The sequence below is a fragment of the Amia ocellicauda genome, chromosome 11 (genome assembly GCF_036373705.1).
Source record: "Amia ocellicauda isolate fAmiCal2 chromosome 11, fAmiCal2.hap1, whole genome shotgun sequence".
In the NCBI taxonomy this organism is placed as follows: Eukaryota; Metazoa; Chordata; class Actinopteri; order Amiiformes; family Amiidae; genus Amia; species Amia ocellicauda.
The window spans coordinates 2,174,210-2,182,280 of NC_089860.1; the positions used below are offsets into that span (position 1 = coordinate 2,174,210).

The 8,071-nt window shown below is 39.5% G+C and overlaps 1 pseudogene; it reads right to left on the minus strand.

Annotated features, from left to right (window-relative positions):
• Positions 1–6,713: 6,713 nt before the first annotated feature.
• On the minus strand, positions 6,714–7,825 carry LOC136763549 (1-aminocyclopropane-1-carboxylate synthase-like protein 1 pseudogene; annotated as a pseudogene).
• Between the last annotated feature and the right edge of the window lie 246 nt (positions 7,826–8,071).

Consider the following 8,071-nt stretch of genomic DNA (forward strand, 5'->3'; position numbering starts at 1 on the left):
CCACCAGTCTTTCACATTGATGTTGGGTGACTCCTGGCACACAAATACAAGTAGATTGGCTTTGTTTGATGGCTTGTGACCATCCATCTTCCTCTTATCACATTCCAGAGGTTTTCAATGGGGTTCAGGTTTGGAGATTGGGCTGGTCATGACAGGGTCTTGATCTGGTGGTCAACAGACACTGGAATGGAATGGCTGCAATACATGTAATGATGCTGATTTAAGAAAAAATTTCAATGGTCTCAATTTTTTCCAGAGCTGTATATATACAGTTAGGTCCATAAATATTTGGACAGTGACACACTTGTCATCTTTTTGGCTCTGTATGCTACTACCACAATGGATTTGAAAGGAAACAAGATGTTCTGTAAGTGTAGACTTTCATCTTTAATTTGATGGTAGTTACATCCAAATTGGGTGAACAGTGTAGGAATTACAACCATTTTTATATGTGCCCCCCCCCCCCAATTTTAGGTGCTCAAAAGTATTTGGACAAACTAACATAATCATGAATTAAATTGTGAGTTTCAATACCTGGTTGCAAATCCTTTGCAATCAATGACTGCCTGAAGTCTGGAACCCATAGACATCACCAGATGCTGGGTTTCTTCCCTGGTGATGCTCTGCCAGACCTGTACTGCAGCTGTCTTTAGTTCCTGCTTGTTCTTGAGGCGTTTTGCCTTCAGTGACATTGTACATGGCTAGGTGTTGTTTTCATTTACAGTCTTGTCTAGTGGACTGGTAAAACTGAGACTGCAACCTCCTTACCTCCTTTGGTAACCATGAAAAGGAGCAGCCTATCGAGTGTAGTCACTATTGACGGAACACAGGGGAGCACCCTGTTGGATTCAGGAAGTGCTGTAACACTGACCTGGTATGCTCTGATAAAGTCCAGCTGCATCAGTAACACTGATAGACTGTTGATACCACTGGAAACTGGAGTTTTTAGACACTACCCTACTGCCATGGTGACCTTACTCACTGCTTCAGGTCCTTGTAGAATGAAAATCAGGGTTTTAGATAAATTAAGATCAATTCAATGCAACCCTTGATGATAGTTTTCTGATTAGTCTGAAAATAGCAGATGTGAAAATGTAAGGCTTTTGCTAAATGTTGCCATCTACAGGTGCTTCATAGCAGTGGCGTAAGTTTGGTTTCAGAATTGGGGGGGATGTGTCCCCTACACCTATGGAGCTGGGCACACATTTTTGTCGACGGACAATGTAACATTCTCAACATTGGGCGGGGCTCAAATGTACGCTGAAGTCGGGATGTATAAAAATCCTGTGATCCTCATAGTGTATATTACCAATGCTCCTGGCCAGTCTTATCACTTTCACCTTCTCCCAGTAATAATTACGTAATTTGTCTATAATCACCAGAGGGTATTCACCTGGTCCTGGTCGTGGACCAAGTGAGCGATGGTTCAATGGTCACCGGCACAGGGAATTTCTCTGGGCCCAGCAGCAATGGGATTTTTTTTCAGTGAAAGTCTCCGTCCCCCCCACTTCGCAACCGTCAAGGAACCCATTGAAACATAAGTTGGACTGTCTGTTTCTGTTCTCAAAATCATAATATATATATTTTTTAAGTTGTGTCATGTACATCCAGGGTATTTACTATTTAGATCCTCTTCCTGGCTAGCGCATGCCTCCACCTCATTCACCTTTGAGCACAAATCAGAGATTTTTAAAGTTCATTAAACTGTGCTCCCAGCTTGTCGACTTGTGTGACAGCTGTTTATTGCTGGTTTTGATTTCTTTTAAAATAATTGTTAGGTCTGTTTTGTCTGTTTGTTGATCAGGTATGCTGTCTAAAGATAGGATTGTAGAGGCCTCAGATTCCAACATATGAACTTCTATGTCAGCTTGTTCTGCTAATTTGTAATTTTTTTCTTTCCCCCTGGTGTTTTTAGACATATCAGATGAAGTTATTAAGTAGTGTTGAGTAAGCTGGGTTGCAGGTTAGTGAGAAAATAAAAATCTGTGTTTCAAGATTAAACCCACGGAACTCTTTTCTTTCATGTTTCACTCTAGCGCCGCCATAACTGGAAGTCCAGACTGAACTTTTAAATACCCCTAAGTTAAACTTCATGAACTAAGACACTCAGTAACACAGCACAAACAGTAATTCAATTTTTGACATAAATAAACAAATGTAAAAGATGCAATACACAATAATTATGCACTTTTAAACATCTTACAATTTTAGTAATGTGTCCAGAATGGCAGAAATGTGTGAATCTTACAAACATGACTTCCCCACAAGTGATGTGGTCTAAACAGATTGATCTGAGGATGTGCAACTTAAACCAGGCATTTGTTTTTAACACACAATACTATTTGTGTCCTTTTCCCCAGCTTGTCAAACAAACAGCACATACCTAAGATGAGCGGATGGTCATTTTAATCAAACCCTGAAGATCATGTTAAAGAAAACCATGGAAACAGAACGAAAGAACTGGGACCAGCTATTTCCATTTTTACTATTTGCCATTCAGGAGGTTCTGCAAGCTTCTACTGGTTTCTCTCCTTTGGAGTTATTATATGGAAGAATATCATGAGGGCTACTGGACATCGCCAAATAAACCTGGGACAAACAGCCATGTCCTCACCGGTCACTAATTGAACATGTACACAACATTACCCACAGTGAGGTGAATTGTGAAATTAATAGTTTGGTTTTCAACACAGTAATGAATCATTATACACAGCTGAGCCAAACCTAAACACATTCTTGTATCAATTCAGTCACTCACTGCAATTCAGTAAAATTTCCAGATGTTACTGTTACTGCACATGCTCTTTTTAATTTTGTATTTAATTCAACATTCATATTATAGAAGACCTTTAAACTGTTTATGCAGTGTACTGCAGAATATTAAATAGCAAACTATACTGAGAAGGTGGTATGTTTGGGAGTTATATGGCAAAACACCAAAACATGTTAAAACTATAAAAGGTTATATTAAATCTTGGAAGGGCTGTGCTATGCTTGTCAACCCATGTTAGTACATTGTGGAATTAATACAAGTTAAGATGCTTATCTAAAAAGAAAAGCAAATCAAAAAAGTCAATGCCTTTTAAAAACCATGATTCTTACAAATACTAGCAATACATTTTAGTGTCCATTTATCATCAAAGTTATGTGCAAAAATAAATGATAAACAAAATGTGCTTGGAATACAACAAATTCTACAAATTAAAATTGACATATTTATTTAAGCTATTATTTATTTTTACAAAACAAACAATTGTAATCATTTTTTAAATTTATTTAATTCAATCATTAAAACATATGTTTAGTTTAAACTTGCTGTTTATTTTATGTTTTCTACATATAACCTAATCTGGAGTACTGAATATGCTAGCTAATGATGAGAATAAAATAAGTATGGTTAATGTCACGTGGGTAATGGCAAAAAAAGCGAGTTTTTGAATGTGATACATATTTTTATTTATGTCATAGAAAGGAATAGTTTCCTTCAGATTTTTTTTGTAATGCTCAATAATGCATTCATAAGAGTCTTTTCTTAAAATGCTTCAGAGTTTGAGGGGTTATATTATACCTTTATACAATAAAAACTCATACCTAACAATATTATTGGACTATATTAAATTAAAGGTTTAAATTTAGTTTCTGGAGTGGTGTGTTTGAGGCACACGGTGAAGTCAGTCTACTGTAAAGTCTCCTCATAAATACTAAATGGAACTAAATCTATGATGCCGTTATTTTTGCAGTCACATTTAGCAAATTACTTCTACCAATCTAGGGTTAAAAGAGTATTAATTGACCACCACCACTTCAGGTTCACTGAAACTATCTGAGCTATTGGGTTCACATCTTTAATATGGGAATGTCTAATAAAAAGGTTTTGCTGTGTTTGTCCCCCTCCCTCTGCTAGTCTATGCTGATGTTCCAGCAATTGAACATCACAAGTCCATTAGATCCCATTCCCTAATTTGAACTGCTTCTCAATGTCTTCTGGGTTTCAATTCCTTTCCCTGGGGACACTTTGAAGTCACTGGTGGAAAAACAATTGTGTTATGCCTTCCATATCTTCCTCAGACGTGGCTGTGTCAATAGTGATTGGTTTCCCCCACGTTATATTTCTGAGTGAACACAAGTATAAACAAGGGGCTCTAGGCATCTATTCACTCAGATGTAATCTTCCCAAAGCTTGTCATTGAATAGACCTAACAATTCTGGTAAGGCTACATGTATGTAGCTGGCTTTAATATATAAAACAAAATTTCCCAATTTCAATGTGTTCCATTTTCTCCTCAATTCTTTTTTATTGTGCTTAGTTTAAGGAAGAGAGGGGATCTATTTTATCCCTTACAGGTTTAACCATTTAAAAATATATATGAAATACACTCACCTAAAGGATTATTAGGAACACCATACTAATACTGTGTTTGACCCCCTTTCGCATTCAGAACTGCCTTAATTCTACGTGGCATTGATTCAACAAGGTGCTGAAAGCATTCTTTAGAAATGTTGGCCCATATTGATAGGATAGCATCTTGCAGTTGATGGAGATTTGTGGGATGCACATCCAGGGCACGAAGCTCCCGTTCCACCACATCCCAAAGATGCTCTATTGGGTTGAGATCTGGTGACTGTGGGGGCCAATTTAGTACAGTGAACTCATTGTCATGTTCAAGAAACCTATTTGAAATGATTCGACCTTTGTGACATGGTGCATTATCCTGCTGGAAGTAGCTATCAGAGGATGGGTACATGGTGGTCATAAAGGGATGGACATGGTCAGAAACAATGCTCAGGTAGGCCGTGGCATTTAAACGATGCCCAATTGGCACTAAGGGGCCTAAAGTGTGCCAAGAAAACATCCCCCACACCATTACACCACCACCACCAGCCTGCACAGTGGTAACAAGGCATGATGGATCCATGTTCTCATTCTGTTTACGCCAAATTCTGACTCTACCATCTGAATGTCTCAACAGAAATCGAGACTCATCAGACCAGGCAACATTTTTCCAGTCTTCAACTGTCCAATTTTGGTGAGCTTGTGCAAATTGTAGCCTCTTTTTCCTATTTTTAGTGGAGATGAGTGGTACCCGGTGGGGTCTTCTGCTGTTGTAGCCCATCCGCCTCAAGGTTGTACGTGTTGTGGCTTCACAAATGCTTTGCTGCATACCTCGGTTGTAACGAGTGGTTATTTCAGTCAAAGTTGCTCTTCTATCAGCTTGAATCAGTCGGCCCATTTTCCTCTGACCTCTAGCATCAACAAGGCATTTTCGCCCACAGGACTGCCGCATACTGGATCTTTTTCCCTTTTCACACCATTCTTTGTAAACCCTAGAAATGGTTGTGCGTGAAAATCCCAGTAACTGAGCAGATTGTGAAATACTCAGACCGGCCCGTCTGGCACCAACAACCATGCCACGCTCAAAATTGCTTAAATCACCTTTCTTTCCCATTCAGACATTCAGTTTGGAGTTCAGGAGATTGTCTTGACCAGGACCACACCGCTAAATGCATTGAAGCAACTGCCATGTGATTGGTTGGTTAGATAATTGCATTAATGAGAAACTGAACAGGTGTTCCTAATAATCCTTTAGGTGAGTGTATATGAAACCACAGAAGGTGTCAATATGAAGAAAATAAACCTTTTTGACCTTCATGACCTTCGGTTCTGCATTAGATTTATTTGGGCACCACGTAGGGTTAAGCCTACCACAATTTCTCATACATATTTAGAATAACAATATGAGAAGGGTTACCAGGATATATACAGAAGATCTACACCTTGTAAGACTCCTGCCTACACCCTGTGCTGACTAGCTCCACAAGATGACAATCATTCAATCAAGGGGTAGATGGTAAAGAATTTACGGGTCTGCACAACATACATATGCATAGAAACCTCTATTCATATAAATAATTGTAAATTTCATAGATAAGTACATAGTCATATATACAGGTTATTTTCCTTATCCGAACATAATCCATTCCTGAAAACCCTTCAGATAGCCTGTTTGATTTACGAAAAGTTGCTATTTCCATTAATTTAAAAACACAACTACCTTTTTCAATATATATATATATATATGTGTATATAATGGAGTATAATTTGCGTATTTGGGGTGTAACGCTTCACTGATTCTTTTTTTGTTTGTTTTTTTGCATTACAAATCAAAGCTGTTTATTGATTTGAATTAAAAGCAGTGAATTACGCCTTTATAACGGCAAGGGCAATCGTAGTGCAAGTTATGTAAATTGACTGTGTATGAGTGATATTTAAAAAAAATACACTTCAAAACTGCCCCATTTCAATTCAAGTTGCAAAATACTTTTTGCATCAAAGACCAATAAACATACAGGCCATTAAATACAAACAAACATACAGGCATATTATGTTCTAGATTTATGACCCTGTTCCTCCTTTGGTCTATCAATAAGCTTGCTGAAAACTTCAAACACTTCAGGGTTATCCTGGGCAAATCATTACAGAGTGTTCTTCTCCAGCCAATCAGAGGAGTGCATATCTGTTGCCCTGCATGACTTCATCTTCATCATCCAATGAGAAGTGTGGGTCCTGGCATTTTGTCTCTGCCTGGCTCATATTCTTCCTGTTGGCAGCTTTGGTCCTGCACAGTTCTCTGGGCTTCCTCTCCTTCACCGATTTATTGCTCTTATTCCGGTCTTCTGATTGATCCCCTTGATTAAATTCTACGAGGGCTTTCCTAAGTCTTTGCATACTGAACCTGATTGGCCTCGTAAGTGAAGACAATTCTGAACCAGCCTGGGGTGCTGCATTCAAATGCTTTCCCAAAGCTTAACAAGACTTTGTGCCTCAAGAACAGTCTCCACAGGGTACTCTCTTCCTCAAACGTCTCTTCCCTGAGGTATTTTCTGAAATCAGCCCAGATAAAGAAGCCAGACGTATGGTCAAGGAAGGGGATGCCGAGGGCCTTGAGTTCGCTGGCCAGCATGTGGTGGGCCATCTTCAAACTCGCCATGTTGGTGGGCAGGTACACCTGATTGATCCAGTCTCTGTCATGCAGCAGTTGGGCAACTTGGTGCTGGATTGGTCCTGACACCTCATGAAAGGCTAACACTTCCCCCAATGCACAGATCACATCACTGTTCTCAGAGTACTTGTCATCTCGAATCCCGCCCACCGCAAAAGTACATGTAGAGAAATGTTGTCATCTTATCAAATATCGAAAGCATGTAGATTTCGTCAATAATGGCATGAAGCTCCTCCATCAAGTAATTCTTGCATCTCACTCAGAGAGTAGACATCTTCCAGAGGATTGTGAGGGTTGATCAGGATGATGGCTCTGACACTGATACCCTCCAGTCTGGCAATGCTCTCTGCAGTGTACAGTCAGGTGGAGTGGATGGTCTTCATTGCCACTCTGCTGGCAGTCGATAATGGGCATGGACTACCCTGACCTCACTGTAGAGTCTGACGTCATCAGTAATCACTCCATAGAAGGGAGTGATGATTAGGATTCCATCATCAGGATCACACAGGACTGCGGCGATCGAACAGTACAAAGAGCCACAGCCATTCACCACCACCACATTTTGTGGTTTCAGAGGGGTGAGAGCCTTGCAGTAGTAGGTACTCTTCACCGATTCTAATTGATACGCTGGTTCAGCTGTTTGAAATATGACTGCATCGATTCAAATTCCCCAATCCGGTCCATATATATTAGTGAACCACTTAAATATCGATCTGCTCGTCACAAATTGGCCAACAAACCGATTCAGCAATTGCAGATCGTATCATAATGTGTATTTTTTTACTCACGGGTCGCTGGCTTCTTCAAATGATACTTTTGACCATACTTTTGATCAATACTGTGTATGCAGATCAAAGATCAGAGACACCCGTCTGTCGCAGATTGCCCAATGCAGTAGTACAAGGTGGGTTTACAAGGAAATGTGATGGTGTTGCCAAAAATAATTCAAAGGTTCGTTTAGTTTTAGGAGTTTGAATAACAGATTTCGATAGGCAAACAAACTGAACCGAAATCAACTGAGACCACAGAAAGATGTGGTCTCAGTCCGTTTGGCAAAATAACTGAGTTAA